This window comes from Amblyomma americanum, chromosome 5, assembly GCF_052857255.1.
Source record: "Amblyomma americanum isolate KBUSLIRL-KWMA chromosome 5, ASM5285725v1, whole genome shotgun sequence".
Lineage (NCBI taxonomy): Eukaryota > Metazoa > Arthropoda > Arachnida > Ixodida > Ixodidae > Amblyomma > Amblyomma americanum.
The window spans coordinates 174,902,310-174,927,343 of NC_135501.1; the positions used below are offsets into that span (position 1 = coordinate 174,902,310).

Here is a 25,034-nt window from a genome sequence, read left to right on the forward strand (position 1 = left end):
CTGCATTCTACTTAAGAAATCTACATAGTCAGCCGTTATTGCTTGGTGGAAAAACTTTTTGTATTCAATGGAGGGAAAGGATTTTCTCTTCCCCTCTTGAGGAGGGGAATTAAATTGTGATAAATACATTGCGATAGGGAAGACAGAGTTGGAAAAGGTTCGATTAACTGGCTGAACCAAGGTTATATCAGTTTTCGCTGATAAATTCGCCAAGCCGGTAAAGTTAGCTCTACAAACTATTACGCAACATATTTGAGCTCTGCGGTGCTATATTCCAGCGAAAAATTGGTATTTAGCATTTCCATTCGAATCATTTTCATGGGCACTTCAATCTGTATTGACCTCACACGTACACTACAGTGAATGAGGCTATCTCAAACTACCTAAAACATTATATTATACAGGAGTGAACACATAACTACATTTTAACGCCAATATATCCCGCAGGAGTTTAAGTACCCTCCGCTTTTAAGGAAATTTAGTTTATAAAGGGCAACTCCGGCAATTTTATACCTCCTCAGATTTTACTGAAAAGTTCACGATATTTATACGAAGTTTTCTGGTCCTTTGTCCAAATTTCTCACAGGGGCGGTGTTTTGTTGCAGTGCAAATGAGTTTAAGAATTTCGCAAATCATGGCCTGAAGAGATGTGCGGTAGAATTCGCTTGTGTGACGTCACTTGATGCGCAGCTGTCGATAGTCGCCCAGCGTTTGGCGGACAAAATTTCTAGCTTGTTTTTGTTCATATCAGGACATAATTAGCAAAGCTTGAGTCTCCAGTCTAGCCAATCAGCGCCCACAGCAAAGTTTGTTGTGCAATATCTGCGACGTGATTGGTTGACTTAAGGTCCGCCATTAAGGGTGTGCCGCGAGAGAGGTTCTTCTTGCCCACAATCATTATGTGAAAGACTTCAGGACATACATACAAAGCCGCGGTTCAACCAAGCCGGACGTCTTGGCCTAGCAGTGGCATGACGGACTCGGAACCGAAGGGTTAAGGGAAACAGCGATGGGCCCTCTGCGTAACAGCTTCAGAGTCTCGACGCTATAGTCGAATACAACTGGGCATTTCTCCGTCAAAGGACCCCCTTCAAGCCAATGACGTCGGCCGATTCCTATGAACCTGTTAGCGTTACAATGCAGGGAGTGGCAGTCGAAAGGGGATAGTCCCCTCTCTGCACTGTCACGCCCGGAGGTTCGTGTGAATCGGCCGACGCCACGGCACTGGCGCGCAGCCTTGAAGCCCGGCACAACATCGGGAAGGGAACATGGAAATTTCGAACACGTTTTTACAACTTTTTGAGACTCGTTTGATGACCTGCCTACCAGAAAACTCGAGGAGCAACTGTTAAAAGCAATCAGCATTAAATTAGGAAGCCTTTGAATGGCAGAGACGGGCGGCGAACTTTCTGAAAAACCGATGTGCTGTGGTAATGAAACATGACTGGTGTAACTGAAAGGATTAGAGTGGAAGTAAGTTTCTTGATTTGGATAGTATATATTGTCCGAGGAGGTCACGAATAGGCATTGACTTTGTTAGAGAAGATTGCTGTTATATGACGCATTATGGCTATATTAAAGACAGTGATTGCTTTTTTGTAAATCTTATGCAACCATTACTGCATACCCTTAAGCTACTCCAAACCTTCGACTATCTCGTTACCATGCAAGAAACTACGGATCTCTTAAGCGTAGGGAGAGCTGAATCTCAAAGCGATTCTAAAGATCGTATTTGCCGCTCATCGTTCGTGATTAATGAGGTAAGAAAAAATGAAAGCGTGATGTATCATACAGTGTCGTAAATGTTTCCGGATAACCCAGAAAACACGCGTTCCTCTCGACTGAAAGGAAGTAGCCCTCCTGTAGAACAACTACCCTGGGTAGTCATAGGATTTCGTTTCGTTAGTGCCGATTAGGAATCGGCTATGGGACCAATAGACATCGTTGCATACCGTGTTATCGTTGCCGTTACCCGAAGCCCGCTCACCACCAGTGCGCACGTGCTGATTGGTCCCGGCGCGACAGTCGTCCGCGCAGCGGCCAGGTACCTGGCGCCATCTGTCGTGCTCATGATGATCTGCGCATGCGTAACGGCGGCGCACGGCTCCCGGTACTCCGGGAAAAGTAAAGGTAACACGATACACGGTATGATAAAGGTGTCTGTTGTTCACGTAGACGTGGCCTAGGTACAGGCTGGAACTAGACGGAGCCAGAATAAGGCGACAAGACAATTTCCCCACGAGTTTTCACGACGCCATCACTGCGATTTAGAATGCCATCAGCTGCAGTTCTGTAGTATGGGCGCTGAAAGGTTGCATGACTTTGCCAGATGCAGGAAGTCTGTCTTTGCTTAACCGAACTGTCCAAGACAGTAGATAATTATCGTGGCATCCTGAGTGAAGGTGAAACTTAAGGGAAAGTAAGTGCCTGTTAACATGGTATCTCCTCTTTTCGGTGAAACGCTGTAACGAAACTGACACTCCTTGCTTTTCAAAACTTGCGACAAGAAATGTTCGTTCAAAATAACGCCCGCAGGCGAAGTCATCCCATATCAACCATACTGTGGCCAGAGAGGCTTTGAGGTCAGACATTAAGTCAAAGGCACCTACCCTAAAGGTTTTCACTGTAAAGGCCATTAGGCGTCTATGTAGATCTACATTGGATCCTATGTTGGCTCTCTTGTGGTTGTTATGGCAGCTGTACTGGTGACGTCATTGTAGTTTTCGGAGCATTTAGTCTGCCATTTACAAGCCGATAAAGCCGTGGCTACAACCATCTGTCACTTTCGCGCCCCCAGGTTTCGCCTGCGACCACTGAAAACTAATCCAGCATGGCACTAGGGTGCAAAAAGGAAAAATGCTACTTTGCAAAGAATTTGCAAAGTAAAGACGACTTACGTGCTGTGAACGAGAAAACATTTGTCTCATCATGAGCTACTAGTTAAATCTATTTGTTTACAACTTCGTACTAGTCAGTAACTAGAAGTTTCAAAGGCCTTTAGGGTAAAGTACTTTACGGTGAAGGCCTTTAGGTTGAACAACGGTAAGGCTTTGAGGTCAGACATTTAGGTCAAAGAGCTTAAGTCAAAGGCACCTACCTTAAAGGTTAACTAGTTAACTGTATACTAGTCAGTAACTAGAAGTACCAAAAGCCTTTAGGGTAAAGTACTTTACGGTGAAGACCTTTAGGTTGAAGAACGGTAAGGCTTTGAGGTCAGACATTTAGGTCAAAGAGCTTTAAATCAAAGACACCTATCCTAAAGGTTTTCACTGTAAAGGTCTTTGACCTAAAGGCCATTAGGTGTCTATGTACATGTACATTGGATCCTCTGTTGACACTCTTGTGGTTGTTATGGCAGCTGTACTGGCGACGTCATGATAGTTTTCGGAGCATTTTCTCTGGAAAACGCCAGGTTTCATAGCGATGAGCCATATAATGCTTTCGAATTAATGCAGCCAATGGAACGAAAAGCACAACATATCAAATACGGCCGGTTGCGAACAGTTCAGTTCTTCTCATATGCCTAAACACTGCGAGCTCACGGCTAAAATGTTGTGCTTCTTTTTATCATCTGACTTTCCCTGCCACAGGTAATAAACGCAGTCAGCTGTTAACATCCGATAACGAGCAAAAGTATATGCGCGACTAAAACGTTTTTTTTCCTTCTTTTTCTCACCTGCCTCTCCCTGTCGCAGCCACCGCCTCAAGTAAGTGCAGTTTTCTGTTAACAACATTTTGCGAGCAAGAAAATGCACAGTTCGACTAAAACGTTCTCTTTCATTCTTTCCCATCTGCCTATCCACGTTAGAGGGTAAGTGCAGTTGATTGCTTTCAGCATAAAACTATCGAGACTATGCTAAGAGACCAAAGACGCTGTTTTTGGTTTTTAAAGATTGCATTTTTTTGCGTTATACTTTGATATAATGTAGGAAATGTATTGGAGGCAAGGGACACTAAATAGAAGCCGATGCAGCACTGAGAGTCTAGTGTTGACAGTGGCGATATGAAAGAAAGCTAAATTTGAATTGCCAATAGCTACACTAGCAGAGCACAGAGAACGAATTCTGTGCGTAGATCACAAAGAACGATCCGACAGAACCCGTTTTATGGCGTTCCTATTAATGTTCCGTCGCGCTCATATTAGTAGCTGTTTTTTTCCCAGGGGAATGCACCTCAATAAATCCGCATGAGTTCGATGTTTCGTGTACAGGATGTTTAACCTAAGTCTTTACACAATTCTTAAGAGTAGGATTTTTGAGTTAGAACAGCCCTTTTTTTATAGCATGGCATCGTCAGCGGTGAAGTACATCAGAATACAGCTGCGAGTTGCGCTCACTGGAAGGTTGCTTTACCGCAAGCTTCTCGAAGGTGTATGCATTTTGGCGCAATGTAGCCAAAACTTGTTGGGCCACAGCGCCGAGGCTAACCGCTTGGGTGGAGCATCTCTGTAACCGACTCCAGTGATAATGGGCTGCGGCTGGCTCTCTGACCGCTCTCCTAAAACACTCAGCTGCTCTGCTCGAAATGCCATCTACTGAATACATTTAATTCGCATCCGGAGCTCATAGGTCGTACCAGTTGTGAAACTCTGCCTCAAAAATAACCAGTACCACAGGGTCACTAGGAAAGCTGTCGCCATGTGTCGCTATTATCTTCCGAACAGCGTTGTCTATACTCGGACAGCCAGTTTTTGGCACATGGACCGTTGGGAAGTTTCGCAACTGGTGAAATCAAAGAGCTTTAATTCGCTCCGTATCCTCCGCAATCCGTTGTTGTTGTTGTTGTTGTACAGCAAATCCGTTGTAACGAAGCGTAAGCCGCGCGTGCGGCCTTCTAATGCCCCACAACGACAGTTCCGCTCACGATTGTTTTCTTGCTTTGTTTTTGTTGTCCAAAAAAGATACCACTGCTGGTAAGTAGATGCATGCATATTTTTTGGTTACCTGACTGCTCCCATTTCTTCAACGGGCGCAGTCATGTGCAGTCCCTGCGGTGCTGTCCAGTTGCTCTTCAACCCAGCATTTTGTTGTCTGGTCCAGGATTAAGGTTACCTGTCGATTGAGCGATGGCTAGTGCAAGTTCTATGTCCTAAAGTTAGAGCGGTGGTGTAGTGGAAGTGGCATGGCCTTGTTGTAGAGGGGTGGCCTAGTGGGCGTGACTTGTCTTGGCGGTAGAGCCATGGTGTGGTAGAAACACCATGCCCTATGAGGTGATCGAAGGACTGGTGGAACAACATTGATGGCTGCAAGCGAAGGGATAGTATTATGACTAGTGGATTTGTCATAGTCCGGTGGCAAAGAGACGGTGTAGTAGAAGGGACTTGGCAAGTGGTAGATCTATTCTAGTAGAAGTGCAACGACCTATTCGTCGAGCAATGGTCTACTCAGTTAAAGATAGACCAATGGCCTGTTGGTAGAGTATCCGCGTTGCATTCGAGAGTTACTTACGCCTAAATTGTGGGTCACCACGCCTCCAAATGGTCTGCAAGGCATGTTTCTCCAATGAAACAGAGAAGGGTAAATCTCTTGTTGAAACTGGAGAGGATTTCGCCGAATAACTTCGTGTCGTCTGATGGGACACTAATGCAGGGATAAACCGAATAAGTTAATACGAACTCATCTTGAAAAAAGTAAGTGGGCTAACTTCGAGTCTAGGACACACAAAAACCACAGAACGCAACGCTACTCGCAACTGACGTTTTTGTTCAGATGCCTTTTAATATACATATTTCCAGAAAATAAAAAAGCCTGGGACAATTTTTTTTATTCGCCACTCAGACAAGAACCCTACATCTGCGCACACCCGCCGCGCAGATCCCATCGCATCAGTCACCCTCTTCGTTTTGCGCCCACGTGCCCGTACCACTGTTTTCTCTAATTCATTTTTTTGCCGAGTAGCAGCTGACTGGAACGGCCTTCCCCACGATATCGCTGCCATCACCTGCCCTGGAACATTCATGACTGCATTGAACACCTGTACTTCATAAAAACCCACCCCTTATGTAACACCCCGCAAGGGGTCTTTAAGGAAAATAAAGTGATGTGATATGATGAATTATATGCCGCATGCCAGCCTTGTGGGCGGAAACAAAGGCTGGCAAGTGGCATGTGGTTGTTCTGCGTTTTTTTTTTTCTGGATACGTGCATTTGAAGAAGCTTCCACATAAATAGATGACAGTTGGACAGCGGTTATAGTATTTATATTTAAGAACATGGTGACGTAGATAATGAGAAGAACTTCATATCTCTTCAGCTCTACTGCACTCTTTTTCGTTTACCACACACTCGTTTCTGGACTAAATCTACTCTCCAGCCCGCCGCTGTAGGCCCACGGCGCCACCGATGACCGCGCCCTCTTGCGGCGACCCGTTTCGCAGAAGCTACCGCAGATGGAGTGGGCTACATTAATCCACTTTAGCCCTACTCTACGTCCACTGTAACAGCCCTCCGAATGGTTAACTCGGTAACCACTCTCCAGTTATGCAATTCTACGCTCTCGCCATAACCTCCTACTGACTAGCCTCCCAAAGGTGACTACCGCTTGGGTATTCCGTGGCAACCTCCGACCGGTTGCGCCTCCTTCACTGTTGGCATACCCTTCACATTCTACGGTAACCACCCTCTGGTTGGTTCCGGTAGTAACTACCCACAGCACACCCTCGTCCCTCAAAGGCAGCCACCCTTCGAGTAGTGCCCATGGTAACGCAGCGACCGGTTACGCCCACGACTTCTACGACGCGAAATTCAGGATCAGGCGCTTAACAGCTGGCGCTGTAAAGATCAGTTGCGGCTAGTGTTGTGGTTTCCTTGTGTCCGTGTCTCCAAATTAGCGCCAGTATATTTTTCAATATGAACGTATGCGAACTAGCTCAACTTTCTGCCCTGTAGCCGTTAATATGAACCGTTAGCAATTAAGTGCGGTGACCTTCCCTCCGGTTGATTTCGATATAGTAACAACTCCCCGAGTGCGTTGCACATGCAGGCTGCTGCATGTTCCAACTCGGTCCCGATCAGAGAGTTGGCCTGCTGAATGAGAGGTGTGCTCTCATTGTGTGGCAGTGGTAATATAAGGTAAGGCAGCGTACAACATTGCACATCTACTTGGCACATTATGTTAGCAATGAACTAGGAGGCGCCAGACAGAGACAATGTGAAGTGTCAAGAGGAACTCCATGCACAGAAGCAACGAAAAAAATGTAAGACAATTACGAAGATTGGCGGCAATACTTTTGCTTTCTAACACAAATCTCGGTGCGCTCTTTGACTATGGCGTCCCGTTATGTATAAAATAGCTCATGCTGGAAAGCCAAGATTTTCATTCAATGTGCACCCTAGAATTCAAGCGGACTGCATACCACATTGGGCTCGCTACTGATAACTTAGATTAGCTTCATTGATCTCTCTCGAAGCTGAGTACAGTCTTAACAACTTCGGTTCTCTCTTCTTCCTTTTATCTGCTTGGCCCTACAGGAGGGACCACGGGTAAGTGTGCATTTTCGACGTCAATTTTTATGAGCTTTTAAATTTTGTACGCCATTTGTGGCATGCGGCGTAAGTCCATTTAACGCCAAGAGCCCCATTCATTGTTATTTGCACTTCAACGAATAATTAATTTAATAAATAGTGTTATAATAAAAATGATTCTTTTAAAAAAAGGTCAATCGAAATAGTGTAAATATGAATGTAAACTCATATGGCTATAATAATGGCTGGTTACAGATTAATGATTGAAATCGGGCTCCTATTGGTAATATAATTCACCCGTTTTCTGACATTCGCCAAAACTCGTACTATTATGCTGCAAAAAAACTTCCGTTTACCTCAAGAGCTCGATTTTCAAAAACTACTGCCCGGCTTGGCAGAAATGCCTATTATATTTCTTCGAGTAGTCCTCCAAAACTTGGTCGCAAAATGCTCGGCGTTAAAACGTAACGTAAGCTAACGTAACGTAACGTAGAGATTGCCTAGTGAGCGTAAGTGCCATTTCCGCATTCTCTTTGACGCTGATAAGTCAAATTTCTCTATGGTTTTTGTCGGCGAGAAGGGAAAGCAAAGACTGTATGGTATCAGAGGGGGCGAATGCAAAAACAAAACAATACAGAACAGCATTTTTATACTGGAGGGCCGCCTCCTTTGAGAGGCGCTGGCGACGGACGCACCACGCTACGTTCGTAGTCTACAGCTCGGTCTTCCCTTGCATAACCTAATCGAACTTCTGTTTCCTGTAGTACTTTCTCATTGCTATACCACTGCCGAAACAAATAATAAATGATAATAATTGGTTTGGGGGAAGCAAATGGCGCAGTATCTCTCTCATATAAATCGTTGGACACCTGAAGCGCGCCGTAAGGGAAGGGATAAGGAGGGAGTGAAAGAAGAAAGGAAGAAAGAGGTGACGTAGTAGAGGGCTCCGGAATAATTTCGACCACCTGGGGATCTTTAACGTGCACTGACATTGCACAGCACACGCTAAGGTGCCCGTGTGCTGTGCGTTGTCAGTGCACGTTAAAGATCCCCAAGGTGGTCGAAATTATTCCGGAGCCCTCCACTACGGCAAAAAACTCGCAGGACTGTTACGACTATGTAACGCGAGATTCAGCGATAGCTTTTTAGGCGTTTAGTTTTGGGGATATTTCGAGGTAGAAAAGATAGTGACCTCATATCACACTGGTGTAGTGGTCACGTGATGCACCCCTGCACTGGCAGGCGGCTGTGCCAAACAGAGCCACCCGTAGGCTTATGCGACCCAGGTTGACCGTCATATAATGTGAGTGTCAGGGTTACCATTACAATGGTAACCATGGTATCGCACCCACTGGTTACGCCCACGGCGACGCTGGACGACTACTACGTGAAAGCCAGGGTCAGGCGCCTAAGAGGTACCGCTGTAAAAGCTACCTGTTTCTGTCTATTACAGCTGCTGTGTATTTAAGAGCATATTTTTGCCTGCTAACACCGGAGATCTCTGTGCACTCATCTACTACGGGGCAATCTTCCTGTAAAGTATGGCTTATATTGGAAGGAACAGAAGTCAGCGCGGAAGTCTGCACGCGAGAAAGAGAAAAAAAGACGGAAAGACAGCGAGTTAACCAGGCGATGCCCAGTAGGCAACCCTACGCGTGGGGAGAACAACAAAGGGAAAAAAAAGGAAAGAGCGGAAACGTAATCAGTTAATGAGTCCACGAGTTAATGAGTCAATCGACCTCTGCGACAAGGCGACAGAGGGCGCACACTTAGAGCTCAAAGTTTATAGTCGGGAACTCAAATCAGAGTCCTTTAAAAAATTCAGGACCGCCTTCACCGCTGTCCTTTGTGACGAAGGTTTATACCGAGGCCCCAGAATCTTGGTCTTTGTGAAAGGACGAGAGTCCAACCCGCGGAGTCTAGCAGCCAGGAAGGCACGTTCTCGCTCAAAACGAGGGCAGCCACAGAGTGGGTGCCCGGTCGTTTCATCGCACTGCTGACACGTTGCAGAGTCGGCCGTCGCGATGAGATGGGAGTAGGCGTTTGTGAGCGCCACTCCCAGCCTGAGGCCTGCACGCGAAAGCTGGCATACACTTTCAAAAATTTCCCCGCCTCAACTGCAAGCTCGTTTGCGGTGAAACTGCACACAGAGCTTGCGTATTATGGAAAACTTTGTATCGTAGCAAGTTTGACAACGGCACTTACTTAGTTGAGCCGTGCATGACGCGGAAACGCAATCGTATGCGTCGAGATCGGCGAACCGAAACCCGCAAACACCGTTTCGCTCAAGGGCGGTAGTGGCGCTATCTTTTTTCTGCTGTCACCCTCCGATGCTTTCGGAGAGTCACGAAAGCAGACGATATGAGCTGAATTGGTAACGTTACTCGGCAGTTACAGTATTCTTTGAAAGGTACCGCTCAGTTTGCTTAAAATGTTGTAAGCGCTTCAGTTGAAGCAGACGAAACGGCCGGAACAGCATATTCAAACGGCCCGCGCTTCTTGGTACGCTCGCCTCGGCGCGTTGTCGCGACGCTTTCCACTGCACAAAACAGATGGCGCCCCTGCCGCCCTTCAGCTAGATACTTGAGGCAAGGTCTGAAGTATTCTATCTAGCGGGGAAAAAAATGGCGTTTGCGGGTTTCGGTTCGCCGATCTCTGTGCAGACGATTACGTTTTCGCATCATGCACGGCTCAACTAATTAAGTACCGTATTTAAACTTGTACGATACAAAAGTTAACGTAGTACGCTAGCTCTGTGTGCAGTTTCACCGCAACTGAACCAGCGGTTGAGGCGGGGAAATTTTTGTCTTCACGATAAAAATGAACAATACTGTATATACCCTATAAATCAAGCTTACTACTTAACTCGGCGCCGTGCTCGCCACTGATATTCTAGATGAGCTTCAATTGATCGCTCTCGTAACTAAGTGCATGTGTCTTAACAAAGCGGCTTTTCTCTTTCTTTTTGCTTTTATCTTTTTTGGATTTACAGTTTCCTCACGTAAGTGCACATTTTTGACGTCAATTTTGTGAGCTTTTAAAATTTCGTTCGTACTGCGAGCACTGCCTACGCAGTGCTCCGTTTACTGCCACTCGCAATTAAATTACTAAAAAAACTGCACTTGTCGCTGTATCTTGTGCACTAAGCTTCATAAGTCACTGCTTCATTTTTTATTCTCTGCTTCATAGCCTTGTGTCTTTTATAAAACGCAGGAGAAAATACTTAAGCTGATCATCGCGTGAACCTGCTACCAGCATTTTTGACAGTGGTGTAGTCTCTTTCTGTCACTGCGGGGGGCATGACCAACAAACTGCTGTCTTTTTTTTCTCTCTCTGGATAAAAGAAATGTTGGGAAGGCTTCGTTTTATCTTTCTATCAGGCGGTGTAGTGTTAGACGACTCCGCTACGGCATGGCTTTCTTTTTACTATACATAGCAGGCAACGCGGCGGAGGGTGCGGCCGTGAAACCGTATTACTCCGTCACGTGTCACTTGTTCTCGAATCCTTGGTGAGTGCTTGAACGAAGACCAAGAACGGTATCAAGCGAAGTGGTAGCACAGAAAAGCGCGTCCAAAGCTGTGACACACTCGGGTCCTTCGAGTAAGTTTTAGGCGCTCCCTTGGGCATGCTTTGAGTTGGAAAATAACTTTTTTGAAAGTATTGGTTGCTTGGTTAATTGCCGCGTCGTAAGTAGAGCCATCAGAAAAACATTGCGCTCGCTTAAAATCTAGTCCTTACTTATTTAAACGTCCACTACGGAGTTTTTGGTACGGTTTGCCCAAACAAACTTAAATGCGCGTTCTCTGTATTGTCCTGGGTTGTGTACAGCGCAAGCTGTTATAGCTTTGACTGACCTCTGCATTCTAGTTTTAAAATATTGTCAGCGGTGATGAGAGGGAAATCCCCCTCTCTATGAGCAGAGGCGACAGCGATGTGTAACTAGGCGCCAAATATAGGGTGAGGCCATATGTCATAAGGCGTGTCATAGAAGGAGGTGGAGTAGAGGGAGGAAGTTGAGAGGAGAGGGGAGGCGCGCAGACGCAATGAACATGCCAGTTGGCATGTGCTGCCCCCCCCCCCCCCAGGCCTATAGGCGGCCAGAGAGGCCGGTGGCCTCCAGGAAGGAGAGGAGGTGCCGGAAGGTTTTGGCAGGATGGTGGCCGCCGGGGAACAGAAGGTGTTCCACTGAAAGCTGGGGAGGCCCAAGGAGCGATAACTCGCCTCCATGATGGCTCTGGCGGGCACGAAGGCAGGGCACTCACACAGGAGATGCCGGGCTGTCTCTTCTGGGTCATTGCAGAGTGTGCACCCAGGGGAGGCGGTGAGGCGAATGCGAGAGGCGGGAGCCGGTGTTGGCGCAGCACACCCTGAGTCTCGGGAGGAGGCTGCGCTCCTTGCAATACAGACCAACAGATGGACGTGGGTGTAGTGGTTGGCCATTAGACACCCTGGAATCTGGGTGGTCAAGGAGGTGCCGATCCACTATGCTCCTGACCAGGTCCAATAGGCAGAATCCCTTGGAGGCAGGAGTTCCAGGGGAGTGGGCCGCTTTAGCCAGCGAGTCAGCATCCTCGTTGCCCTAGACTCCGACATGGGCCGGCACCCAAGTCAGCCGGATGCGGGTTTCCCTGGAGCAAATTGCGTCAAGCCGCCAAGACAGCCTGCGGGCGATAGGGGGGGGGGGGGGGAGGGGGGGGCTTGAAGGGCCTCTGGACGAGCTGGAGGGCTGCTCTGGAGTGAGTATAGATGGCTGCCTCCATGACCCCAGGGTGCTCGCTCAAGGTGTCAGCAGCCAAATGAATGGCAGCCAGCTCAGCGGTTGCGGACGAGACCACAAAAGGGAGTCGCCTGTCTGCTCACGAGGAGCGATGGGGCAGTGCCAGGGGGTTAGTCCTGGTGAACAGCAGCGACCTCCTGCCGTAGGCCCACAGCAGCAGTGTTCCGCCTCGTCCGGGAACCGGGAAAGGAGAGATGGACCTTGTAGAGGTGTCCAAGGTCCGGGCGAGGAGGGAGGGGGAAGGTCTCCGGCTGCCCCCCAACTAGGTATTCGAACTCCTGGGCCACCTGGCCCATTTTGGAGTTAGTCCTCTTGAGAAGGCGGTCCAAGAGTAGGCGCCCGTCAGGCGCGTTGTGAAGCTATGTGGCGGAAGGAGGTACGCCTGCAGAGGAGCTCCAAGGGCCATGAGCCTGCTTCAGCCAGAGTGGCAGCCACAGAGAGCAGCGGGCGAGCCCCAGGCACAGGCATATGGCCGCCTGCAGTTTGCGCTCAATGGCCAAATGTTGGGCGCGCCGCTCCGGAGTGCGGCAGCAGCTAGTGTGAGCGCGGAGAGCGCCAGCGTTATGAAGGGCGCGCTTCTAGCGCGGCCCGCCAGAGAAGCCACTGCGCGTGCGCAGTCCGCCCTGAGGGCGCCAGATAGCGCCACGCGCCCGTCATCTGCGTGCATGCGAGCCCCGTCGAGAACAATCAACGCGTACTCAGTGGTCACGTGTCACTGTCAGTGGTGCTATAATGCCTAGAATATGCCGACACTATAGTAATGCTCGCGGAAGCGGATTAAGTTGGCGCGGGTCACGCTGTGCTAAGGTTAGCACAGATTTAGCATAGCACATACTGCGTACCGTGCGCGTACCTTTACCCTACCATGTACCATGTTACCATCCACAAACGTTGCATGCTACCCTTACCATAAGACACCTTTAGAATACTGTGTGCTGTACTACCGTTACCGCGGAGTACCGAGAGCCCGCGCGCAGTCGGTGAGCACGTGCTGATTAATACGGATGCTGCAGGCGCACGCGCAGCTGCCGGGTACCTGGCAGGCACCGTCAAGATGATGTGCGCATTGGCTGCGCGTAGGCTACTACGGTACTACAGTACCGGTAATGATAACACGGTATGCTAAATGTGTCTATTACGGGAGTACCAGGAGCCTGTGCACCTTCAGTACGAAAGGAGGGAGTTGCAATGTACTGAAGATTTGAAAAAAAAAATTCTTGTAACTCAGAATGACGTAAATTTGTTTTCTCGTTTTCAGAGGCACCCACTGTTTTAAACCATGATTGCTTTTGGAACGATACCTTAGGCGAGACATCAAGACGCCGCTTCCTTTGACATGTGTGGGAGATAACCGCGAGGAGTGCCGCAAGGTTTGGCGGCACTCCTCGCGGCACTATGTAGAAGCTGTCCCAAATTCCTTGTTTAGGTAGAAGCTGTCCCAAATTCCTTGTTTAGGTAGAAGCTGTCCCAAATTCCTTGTTTAGGTAGAAGCTGTCCCAAATTCCTTGTTTAGGTAGAAGCTGTCCCAAATTCCTTGTTTAGGTAGAAGCTGTCCCAAATTCCTTGTTTAGGTAGAAGCTGTCCCAAATTCCTTGTTTAGGTAGAAGCTGTCCCAAATTCCTTGTTTAGGTAGAAGCTGTCCCAAATTCCTTGTTTAGGTAGAAGCTGTCCCAAATTCCTTGTTTAGGTAGAAGCTGTCCCAAATTCCTTGTTTAGGTAGAAGCTGTCCCAAATTCCTTGTTTAGGTAGAAGCTGTCCCAAATTCCTTGTTTAGGTAGAAGCTGTCCCAAATTCCTTGTTTAGGTAGAAGCTGTCCCAAATTCCTTGTTTAGGTAGAAGCTGTCCCAAATTCCTTGTTTAGGTAGAAGCTGTCCCAAATTCCTTGTTTAGGTAGAAGCTGTCCCAAATTCCTTGTTTAGGTAGAAGCTGTCCCAAATTCCTTGTTTAGGTAGAAGCTGTCCCAAATTCCTTGTTTAGGTAGAAGCTGTCCCAAATTCCTTGTTTAGGTAGAAGCTGTCCCAAATTCCTTGTTTAGGTAGAAGCTGTCCCAAATTCCTTGTTTAGGTAGAAGCTGTCCCAAATTCCTTGTTTAGGTAGAAGCTGTCCCAAATTCCTTGTTTAGGTAGAAGCTGTCCCAAATTCCTTGTTTAGGTAGAAGCTGTCCCAAATTCCTTGTTTAGGTAGAAGCTGTCCCAAATTCCTTGTTTAGGTAGAAGCTGTCCCAAATTCCTTGTTTAGGTAGAAGCTGTCCCAAATTCCTTGTTAACACCGTGCCATGCCGTCTCGCTCGCCATTGGCCGGCCCCCTGTTGTTCTTGCACACAACGTGTGGTATCAGCGAGTCATTTTCGCAGCTTTTTCTGACGACTTTTATGAGTACTTTTGCAGACGTTTCTCTCACTAATATCCTCTTCTTGGGTTGAGAAAAACTCGCGCAACTATCGCGTTGGGGCAGCCTCCTTATTTGCTACTAATTAGACATTCCGGATAGTCGGCGTATTCATACACCAGAAAATACTTCAACTTAAGATTACAGGTTGACATTGGTATTTTAGTTTTCTTTGGCCTCATCTTTCGGGTTAATTTATACATTTTCTTGCCCGTAATGTCTACGGCATTATAAACTGGAGTGATTATAATGCGAATTTCCCAAGTGCTTGACAGTGTGTCATTTTCTTTATTCTCGCACCTGATTTAGAGCCGGCCAATCCCTCCCGTAAGTACACTTTTTGCATATATTTCTTTCTGCGTTACGTTCTGAGCTTCTGCGTTTGCGCTTCTGCGTTACTCGGCAGCCGCACTAGCAGAGCATTTCTAGAGGCCCGCCAGACCTGTGTAAATGTGGCAAGAACCAATCCTTCCACAAGGGCCTTAGTGAATTCGGCACCGGCCTCAGTGTGTGTGTGTGTGTGTGTGTGTGTGTGTGTGTGTGTGTGGAGCTGTATTTGTGGTGGTCTTTGTCCCCACTTGGTTTTGTGTGCCTTGTTGAGGTATAAGCAACTGAGGTCCTAATACACCGAGTAAATTTCAACCATCTATTTGGAAAAACTCAAGTACTAGTCAATATTTAACGATACGACTCATTCGACACGCTGTGTGTACTTCGGGCTGTCTTTCACTACCGAAAGCAATGCATTGCGCTCCAACCATGCGCAGTATATTGAAGATATTTAGTGATCAGTATTTAATGGCTCACCGTTTCTTTTCGTCTGCAGTCGCGGATGATGACGATGGTGAGTTCGCACATCTTGCTCTGTCCCTCCTTCTGTACGTCTGTCTGTGCCTGTCTGTATTGTCTGTGTCTGTCTGTCCGTCCGTCTGTTCTATTTTTCAACTCGCTTGATTTTCTGCAGAAGCAGCTGGTTCACAGTGCCTTGCTGTGGCAATTTTTTTTATATCTTAGCTGTTAATCTTATTTGTCCATCCGTACATCCATCTGTCTGTGCCTTGACGAGCATAAAATTGCTTGTCCTCTGGGGCGGTCCTACAAAGTTATACATCAAATGATTTATTCCAGGCAGAATGAGAATGCATACTTCCTTCTCACCAGGGTTATCCAAAGTTTAAACCACAGCTGATTTTTCCCTCCTTCAGGGGAAGGATACGAATCAAGCTGCCGCCGGGAGCTGTACCGCGCGTGGTTTTTTGGCAAACGGGAGGCCGCTACTGGGAAAATTGGCTTGCCAAGAGTAGTTTGTCTGGTCTTCGCTGAAAGCTGCAGATTTTCTATTAGGATTACCTGTTTCAGACACTGAGCGTGCAATCTAGGTCAAGAGAAGATGAAAGACGAACCACAACTTGAGAGGTGTAAACAAATATGGCAGATTTTACGAACCGCAATGATACCGGCACCACAGCATGAAATACGTGGCTCGCGCTCAGAAAGTGAAGCAGCCTGCGTAGCGGCTGGGGCTGCAGTCAACTTCGAGCTGCTCCGAACTGCTCTTACGTCATATATACTCCACAGTCTATTTCGAGGCGTGCAATCGTTGGGATCATTTTTATTGGTTAATGCACTGCGTAGACTGACAACCCTAGACTCGTTGCGTTCCGAACTCAAGAACAACAAATCGCATTTGACACGCAATCTGGTATGTTATCCGGTAAGAACCATTGGAATGACCCTTTCTTTACACGTCCAGCCATGGTTTTCACCTGGAATTGAAATTCAGAGGATTATCTTAACTAATAGGGGGGGGGGGGGGGTAGAGGAGAAGCTTCTGTATTTGATGCGAATAACGCGCTACGCACTGACAAAAACGACAACTGGATCGGCGTACACAGGCCACCGTTCCAGCTGTCGCTTTTGTCAGCGTGCAGCGCGTTATTCGCATCAAATGTACAACTAACTAGCCCACATTGTTGCTCTGCTTCTCTATTTAATTTCGTGGTTTGTTCCTCCACAGGGAAGCTATGCGCAATGTCTCCCTCTATATGCATGCTATTCTTCCAGCACGGTTAAACATTACAGGTCCAGCAATCTGGAAAGAAAAATGCGAAAATTGCGAGATACTGTTATGGAAATATTGAAGATAATGGTCAATTCTTCTGATATGTTGAAATTTTTTCTTTTAAAGGGTTTCCATCGATCGTATCTGATAGTTGAGACTGCCATAGAAAACCAATGAGTAACGCGTTTGACGATAAAAAAAAACTTTATTAGAGAAAAATTTGAGACTGCCGTCAGGCGATCTGCGGATATATCGATTGTTATAGTGAAGTCTTACATTATATGAAAAAAATTGCGTTCACAAACGGTTTCCCGCTGAAAAATGGTTTTCTCCAGAATTATTGGCTATGAGGCCGTGCCTTGAGAAAAATAAGAGGGCGTGCACACCCTCTTTAAAGTTTTTGTAGTGAAATCCCTGCGTCTAGCGTCATTAGAAAGCCAGGAAATGTTACTGAAGGCTTAACGAGAATAACTTTATTGACGTGGTAGCATACGCTTGCAACTAAAGGAGGGGAGAATGGAGACACCATGCGTGGGAAGACCCAACGGGGTTACACGTGACCCAAGATAGCCATTTTCCCGCGTTTTTTTTTCTTCTCACACACTTCTCACTTAAATTTTCTCTGTGAATAATTACTTTAAAGAAACAAGCGCACTGAAAGGGAGAAGGTCGACTAATGAACCGCAGTTCACGCGCCAACAATATGAGCGCGACGACAGGACCGGTGTAATCTGGGGAACTGACTAGGCAGCAGACTAATTGTTGTTGTTATCCTCAAAATAATTGCCTTTATTTCATGCATTACAGAGGAGGAAGATGACAACAAGCAAGGTAAGACATTCTGGCCAATCCCGCGCCGTGGCTATGTGCCATTAAGCTTGAGCTCGTCATCATCACTCACATTCCGTGCTTTATGTCACCTACACGATAGCGAGACGGAGCAAGTCGGTGATGCATGGTCAAGCAGCCCTTACAAAAATTTCTTTAGACAGTCTATAGACTTGTTCATAAACTCTCGGTACTCTCTATAGACAAACCCTAGAGAACAGTCTATAGGCAATAGAAAGCCTATAGACAGTCCATAAACAATCTATAGATTTATGGCCGTGCATTATTTTTGTTTGCAGACATTCTACAGACTATGAATAGACAAAAACAAATATAGAATTCTTCGCATAGATATTTATTTTTGTCTATTCCTAATCTATAGACAGTCTAGACACTATGAATAGACAAAAAGAAATACCTATACGAAGACAGTAGTCTCACAATTCTATAGACTGTCTATAAACCATATTTATAAGGAAGCGCCAAAGATGAGGACGAGAGGAGAAACACCCACAACCACATGTTCTTATTCAGAAGGAATATGCGCAATATATTCCTATTCGCTGCACAAAAACAGGCAGTCGACTTAGCTTGGATAGGCCAGATGCAATTAGGTCACTTTGGTTTTCTCTACGGTTCCGGTGTTCGGATCCACTGTAAGTCACGGACGAAAGTTGTCTGGATAGCGAATATGGCTTAATACCCACATATGCGGAATTAGTCACTCTGTACTCATATATCCGTGGGAGTCGTCACATCACTTCTGGCGCAGTGGTGCAGCGGTTAAGCGAAGCGCCACTGCCCTGTGGTGGCAGGCGCTGCCGCCGGTGGGGCTTGTGAGGGCCAGGGCAGCCTGCCATAAGAGCGGGCACCGCACTTAAAACTGGCAGCGGCTTTGACGGACGATTTAGCTGGTTAAAGGTACGATGTGAATTTAGCTGCGCTAGCGTTTCGATTTTCATTCCCTCATTGATCACTCTGTAGCTTACATTCACAGATCCTTGAGTCCTCGTAGCACTCCTGGCGTAGTGGGTGCGGCGGTTCAAGCAATGCGTCACTGCCCTTCTACGACCGGTTGAATCGTAGCTTACATGCAGTCATTAGCCAAGCCAAATAGGAGAAAAGATGCGGGAAATTTTTTTAAAAGTATAGTGAAAATGAGCTCTTGATTTGCTAGGGGGTCGTCTGCAGAGTCCGAGTGAAGCCAATCACTTTTAGCAGGAAGAGCGTAAGGGAAATAAGCAGACGTAATAGCAGCGGTACATGAGTGTCTAATGAAACCTGTATCTGCAAATATAGTGGTGCATTAAGGACAGTGAGCTGTATTTCCCTGTCAGTACTTGCAGATTTCGCGCAAGAGGTGCGTTTGCTCTTTGTCGAGTGAGTGGTGTGGTTTAGAGAAGATTGTGCGGTTTTCCCTGATGTTCTCATGCTAATCAGCTCTGCTCTTTGCACGTTACCGTGTCTACCGCTGGAGTTGGATGCAGCCGTGATATCGACGGCACCCAAATGTTAATTTCGCGGGCCAGTTGCACAAACTAATTTCCCACGATCCCCGAATGACCAGGTTGAGCGCAACTCTAGTCGGATACTACTCAGGAACGGAGCGGCAAACACCCTTCGTGGGAGACCCTCATGTCAATGGTGTTGACAGATTGTCATGAAGTCGCGGTTGACCCCATTTCACGGGCGCTAGGGGATTAACCACGACGTCATTACAAGCGGCCGACGCCACTGGCCACAGGGCGTTCTTTGACGCTTTTATCTTGAGTTGTTTCCGACTGGAATAATGCGCCTAGATGAGAGGAGATGATCTCAACAAGTTTCTGGGATGCTAACTTTCTCTTTCTTGGTAATAAATGATCGTCATAATACCGCTTGTAATCAAGTAATCTGGAAATATCGATGTTGCCAGATGAGTATGCCGCGTAATTTGTCAACAAATTAATGGCTGGCCATTAAGGGTTGTCACAGTAGCGGCTGCTTGGTTGGCACCGTGGCTAGCAAAAATTCCGAGGGGATATGACCACTCTTGTGCTAGGGTCAGTGTACTCTCCACGAGCCAAGCTGAGTAAAAGGTTTTCTTAGTTCAATTTCTCGGCTCTTCCTTGCAGCGCATTAAGGATCGTAGTGCGCATGCGCGACGAGCGAGATCAAAAGTAAAACTATAATATATATTTCTAAATTACAGACTCGCCGGTGGAAAACGAGGAAGACGAAGGGGAAGGTGACGCGCCCAAAGCGAAGAAAGCGGGTAAGTGGCGCCGCGTCGCGTTGGGAATGGAAACTGTTTCGCCGTTCCGCCTTCTCCCTCACTCTGCTTTTTTTTTCTCTGCATCTGTGACTAAAAACTCATAAAACTTAACTGAAACATCACTAAAGGAAAACAAAATACAAGGAATATAGCAAAAGCTGTTGCAAAGCAATAAAACCATTAGCACCAATGATCACTGCTGCACAGTGATCATTTTAAATGATCACTCCTGCACAGTGATCATTTTAAATGCTCCTAAAACTGGGGAAGGTTAATTTCTGTTGCAAATTGCGTTGGGAGGTTATTCCCTTCTGATATATATCCTTTACAAAAAAGGCCTATAGACTTCCTATAAACAAATTATAGATTCTTCTACCGTTCTATAAATTACTTTTGTCTGCTCATGGTGTATGGGCTGTCCATAAGACAAGGTAACTAAAAGTGTACGGCCATAAATCTAGATGGACAATAGGCTGTCTATAGGATTTGCATTGTTCACGGAGTAGACTATAGGATTTGTCTATAGAAGGTCTGTATATAGACTGTTGGAGTGGTGCAATTAGTCCCACTACTGGCTTGGAGCGTAGATTTTGTGCGCTGATAGGTTTGACCTTTGGAGGCGCTCTCATGGAGTGTTGGCAAAAAAGGTTCAGAAGGAAGCCAGCAGAAGAGTTACGTAGTTAGCCTTTTAGAATAGAGGAACCATTGATTCTGACGCTGTCGTGTAGACCGCGCCCCCTGGTGCATTTCGCAGCCTCCAAAGGAAACCGGCGAAGCATGGCAAGAGCGCCAAACAACGGAAGGCCCCGGCAAACAACGAGGAGGAGGACGGCGAAGGAGAACCGAGTGAGTAATGCCTGCTGGTGGTGTTCAGCTCGACTTATAATCGTAAATGAAAGGCAAAAAAAAAAATAGGGACACTATAAGTGACGCAACGAGCATTGGAAACGAAAAAATGGTAGGACGATAACCAAACAGGCTACCGAACGGCTGTGAGTTAATAGCAGCTTAAATAAAGAAGAGGATATTGACATGAGTGGAGAATGTGGTGATCAGAAAACCAATGTTTGCTTAGGACGTCGGAGTGGATTCCAGGAGAAAGTAAATCTAACAAGGCACGACAAAGTTGGGGACAAGGAAAGGGGGGGGAGGCGAAACTGGTGCAGATAGGGTTAATTTGTGATCACTCCGAGATTTTTTTGTCCCCTGCAATGAACGTCGCTAAGCTGATGGTTGCGTCGCGTGTGACTCTGAGCAGGTGTTCTGTGGTAGCGAAAAGTGCACAACGCTTGATCGCATGTGATGCATATCCTGCAGGCTATACACGCCCTCAGTCAAGGGAAGAACAAATATTTATTTAATAATCACTTCTTTCCTCAGGGAAGAAGTCCAAAGCGGGTAAGTGCGTCGTCGCCATGCTTCTTGCGAAGCGCATAGTACCGCAGCAAAGCGAATGTACTCATGGGGATCCTAGTGGGATGATTTAAAACAACTGCCACTTTTTAACGACGAAAATACTAGTAAAAAAGGTGTAATTTACAAGCTAATAAACTTAAAAAAGTGGTAGGATTGTAACTGAGGTAAACCGAGTAGACGCGCGAATACATGTGTTCATTCTTCGCCTCTTTTTTTCTGACATCTGCATGTGCACGCAATAGCTACGGCTACAGCTGGCGCGACGCTCATCTTAACTTACCCGAGCTTACCAGAGTTACTACGAGGCTGCACACAAAATTCTTGGCTGGGATTAACCCCGTTAGTAGTGTTTTCGCACTAAAAAAGTATAAGGGGATTTTGTGGGCTAGTTGGTTTTAAGAGCGTTAGCTCTTACTCATCACGTTGAGATTTCGTGGAGTCTGCTACCACCCCGAGATCACAGTGCCGTCTGGGGCAGCAACTAGAAAACAGCACATCTCGCATTGAGAGTTGTAGCGTCATCTACAATAGCATTCTAGAAACAACCACCTGGCGTGTGCCAATGACGACGTCGCGGTCCAATATGGTGGATAGAGGTGGAACTATGTAAGTATGACGTCAGGGGACGAAATAGCGACATAGTTTCGGTTTCTCGAATCCAAGATGGCGGTCATTAAAATTGGCTGTTTCTCTCATCCCTTGTTTGTGAACAAGACTGTGAACAATGCTCCCGTACGGGAGCCAAAACGTCGTATTGTTGTTATTGTTTTTACTTTTGGTCGGCGTCCCCCTTTTATAAGTTTTATCATGATTGTCCCCGACCAGGCCAGTTTTCGTCCAACTCTCGACTTCAAACTACCTAGACGTCAAGGCAGTATTTTTCATCTGATCCCCGAGGCTATGTCAGTGTTCACTTCCAATCAGTGATCACATAGTCCTTTTCGGTTTTGACGTTAGAAGCTTGAATCGAGTGGCGGTAAAAGTCGCTTCGATTTTTAAATGCGCATTTAAATTGTCAGCAATGAATGAGACTTCTGCAGCAGAGGAAATATCTGCATGGTCACAGATAGTGAATAGTCGATTTATATGAAGAACAAACATTGCATAGAGCTGCCCTCAGTGTACCAACAAGATTACTGCAAAGCAACACAAAAAAAAAGACGAAAAAAAATGCAGCCATTGCTTCTTCCTTGTGTTTGACAGCCATGGTCAACGCAGTGGTGTCCATGGCCTTTAGGTTAATTCATTAAGCTCGTCCCATTCCGTATATTCAAGGGTGACGCTTATAGTTCCCGATGAGGGTGCTGTCCACGCGTGCATGCTGTAATGGGCAACGTAACGACATTTCAAGGCTGGAGATGTCTGGCCACAGCGCCGCTTTCAGCAGGTGTCTTAAGGTGCGAGATAGCACCTTGGTACTATCAAAGGGGGACTGGGGAAGGGGATGTGGGGCGGTTTTGAATTGCAATGCGCCAAGTTGGTGTCCTTGAAGAAGTGCGATCGGTTCGGTTATTAATGGTGGCTCACGTTGTCATTGGAGAACACGCAGACATTTTCCTGGACGCAATTACACAGCTCGCAGTTTAAGTGGACGGGGTGCTCTCTCGCTGTGCAGTGCTACGCACGTGCAAGGTATTGGGCACTAATTCTGTCTTTTTCTTCCCAGAATCTGAGGAAGACTCTGAAGAGTAGCCAGCCATCGACAACCGGCGCATCGAACAATAAACCGAGTCAACTAAGTTGGGTGTCTTTGTAGTGGCTCTCTTAACGTGTGCCTAAAGAGGCTCTGAAGCAATACTAAGACCACCCGCATGAAAGGATTGGGAAAGTGTACAAAGATTGGGAATCGGCTTGCGTGGCGTCGGACGATGATGCGGTGGGCGCTGCATTCAGTGTGGCTTCGAAGCAGGAAGGGTGGAAAATTGAAGTGCCTGGAGCACCACCCTGGCACGAAGGCAGTCTAAACAGTATGTTAGCACCAAGGGTCATCTCTATGGCGCACTGTGCGGCTCAATTTTCGTGCTATTGTTACGGTCTGCCGAGAGCTCTGTTCTCACATATTCCTGGGAATATGTTCAAGGAATATATTCCAAGGAATCTGCTGACATATTCCTTGGAATTAGTCATATAATTCCGTTCGCTTCATTCTTTCAAATTACAACCGTACGGCAAGCATTACAGCCATGAAATCTAACGTCTCACTCCGACCTTTACTTACAACCTCGCCGCAAAATTGGTCGCCTAACACTATTTCACAAGCTATATCATCACGTTGCGCTTCGCAACTATTTCATGTCACCCCCCGAATACATTTCACGTCGCATCGATCACCGCCACAAGGTTGGCATCCCAACACGCCACACCAAATCATCTTTTCAGACATCTTCCCCGCACATCTGTGGAATGGAACCGATATTGCAGTCATTGCTGATAATAAAATATTTCACGACGCTGTAGCTAATATTGTTTATTCTGAAAAAAGTTGATTGTGTTATATCTGCTTCCACTGTATTGTATACATTGTTTCTATACTATTTACGTTTTCTGGATGTTTTGTTTTATTCCGGAGGAAATTTATTTTGTAATATCTATTTTCACTATTCTATTTCATTGTTGTTTATCATAATTAACCCATTCCCCTCTGTAATGCCTTTGGCCCTGAAGGTCCAATAAATAAATAAATAAATAAATAAATAAATAAATAAATAAATAAATAAATAAATAAATAAATAAATAAAACTTTGAACACATCCCGCGTTTCGAACAGGTTGCGTGGGGGATTTCACTAGCAATTATCTCAAACGCAATCAGCCTTTAGCGCATATAAAATGTTGGTAACGTTGCTGAGCATACTTTGGTCGAGTTCACTGCCAACGCGAAGCCAAGTCAGTGATGGTATGGTGTTGCCGTTGCTTACATGTCGCGGCCTACTCATTTTGTCGCATCTTGCCAAAACGATGTGAAATCTGTATATCCTTAAGGGAAATGTCTGAGCCGGCTGGGGTTTGAATCCTGTCATGGAGCAGCTACAGCTTCACTGTCAGCAGCGTATAATTAAGCTTGCACAATTTTGAACGTCGTACGAATCCTGACGAAATTGCACAACTACTTCCTGACCAAATATGGCATCGTTGTCACCATAGTAAACAAATGTTCTTGAAGCAGGCACCATTGTTTCCGCTCCGACATGGGCAGGTATACCGCCTATCATGTCCTACCACGAGAGTGGTAGTCCGCGAATGCTTTACAGTAGCATCTAATTCCGTTTGTGAGCGAAGAGCTTGATGACATTACGAGTACCAGTGCAGGTGAAAAGTTTTCCGGTGCCGTTGTAACCTGTGGAGCCTCTGTGTGAAGCCAACCATGGCAGGTGGTGGCGGTGGGGGACCTAGACCTGGTAGCTGCCGCGGAGGGAGAGGCCGAAACTGCAGGGCAAAAAAGTAATACAGAGCAGAAGTCAGCTGCGCCATCTAGTGCAATATAGAATATTTCTGATAACGGATAAGTGCACAGTTAACATCGCAGGTTGTCATCGATTCGAATTGCTCTTTATGAGCTGTGTGCTCATAGCCCTAATAATACAACATGTATAAATGGTTGTGGGCTGAAGAGGAAGAGGGCGCAGTTAATCTTTCTCAAATAACGTTGGACACCTGAACCGCGCCGTAAAGGAACATGGGATAAAGGAGGGAGTGAAATAAGTAAAATGTATTTGAATGTGAGCGCCGGGTAGTGGTAGGGCTCCGGAATAATGTTCGACCACCTGGGGATCTTTAACGTGCACTGACATCGCACAGCACACGGGCGCCTTAGCGTTTTTCCTCCATAAAAACGCAGCCGCCGCG

The 25,034-nt window shown here is 46.6% G+C and overlaps 3 long non-coding RNA genes across 3 annotated transcripts in view; all 3 read left to right on the forward strand.

Annotated features, from left to right (window-relative positions):
- LOC144134376 (uncharacterized) overlaps positions 1 to 25,034 on the forward strand; it is a 171,904-nt gene that overhangs the window by 39,045 nt on the left and 107,825 nt on the right. The window lies entirely within an intron of this gene.
- Positions 10,386 to 20,048, forward strand: LOC144133672 (uncharacterized). Its single transcript, XR_013315090.1, has 6 exons — positions 10,386 to 10,464; positions 14,939 to 14,956; positions 15,456 to 15,473; positions 17,499 to 17,522; positions 19,711 to 19,773; positions 20,044 to 20,048. It is a non-coding gene; the product is annotated as an uncharacterized LOC144133672 (long non-coding RNA).
- Positions 20,084 to 22,929, forward strand: LOC144135326 (uncharacterized). Its single transcript, XR_013315451.1, has 3 exons — positions 20,084 to 20,619; positions 21,154 to 21,171; positions 22,856 to 22,929. It is a non-coding gene; the product is annotated as an uncharacterized LOC144135326 (long non-coding RNA).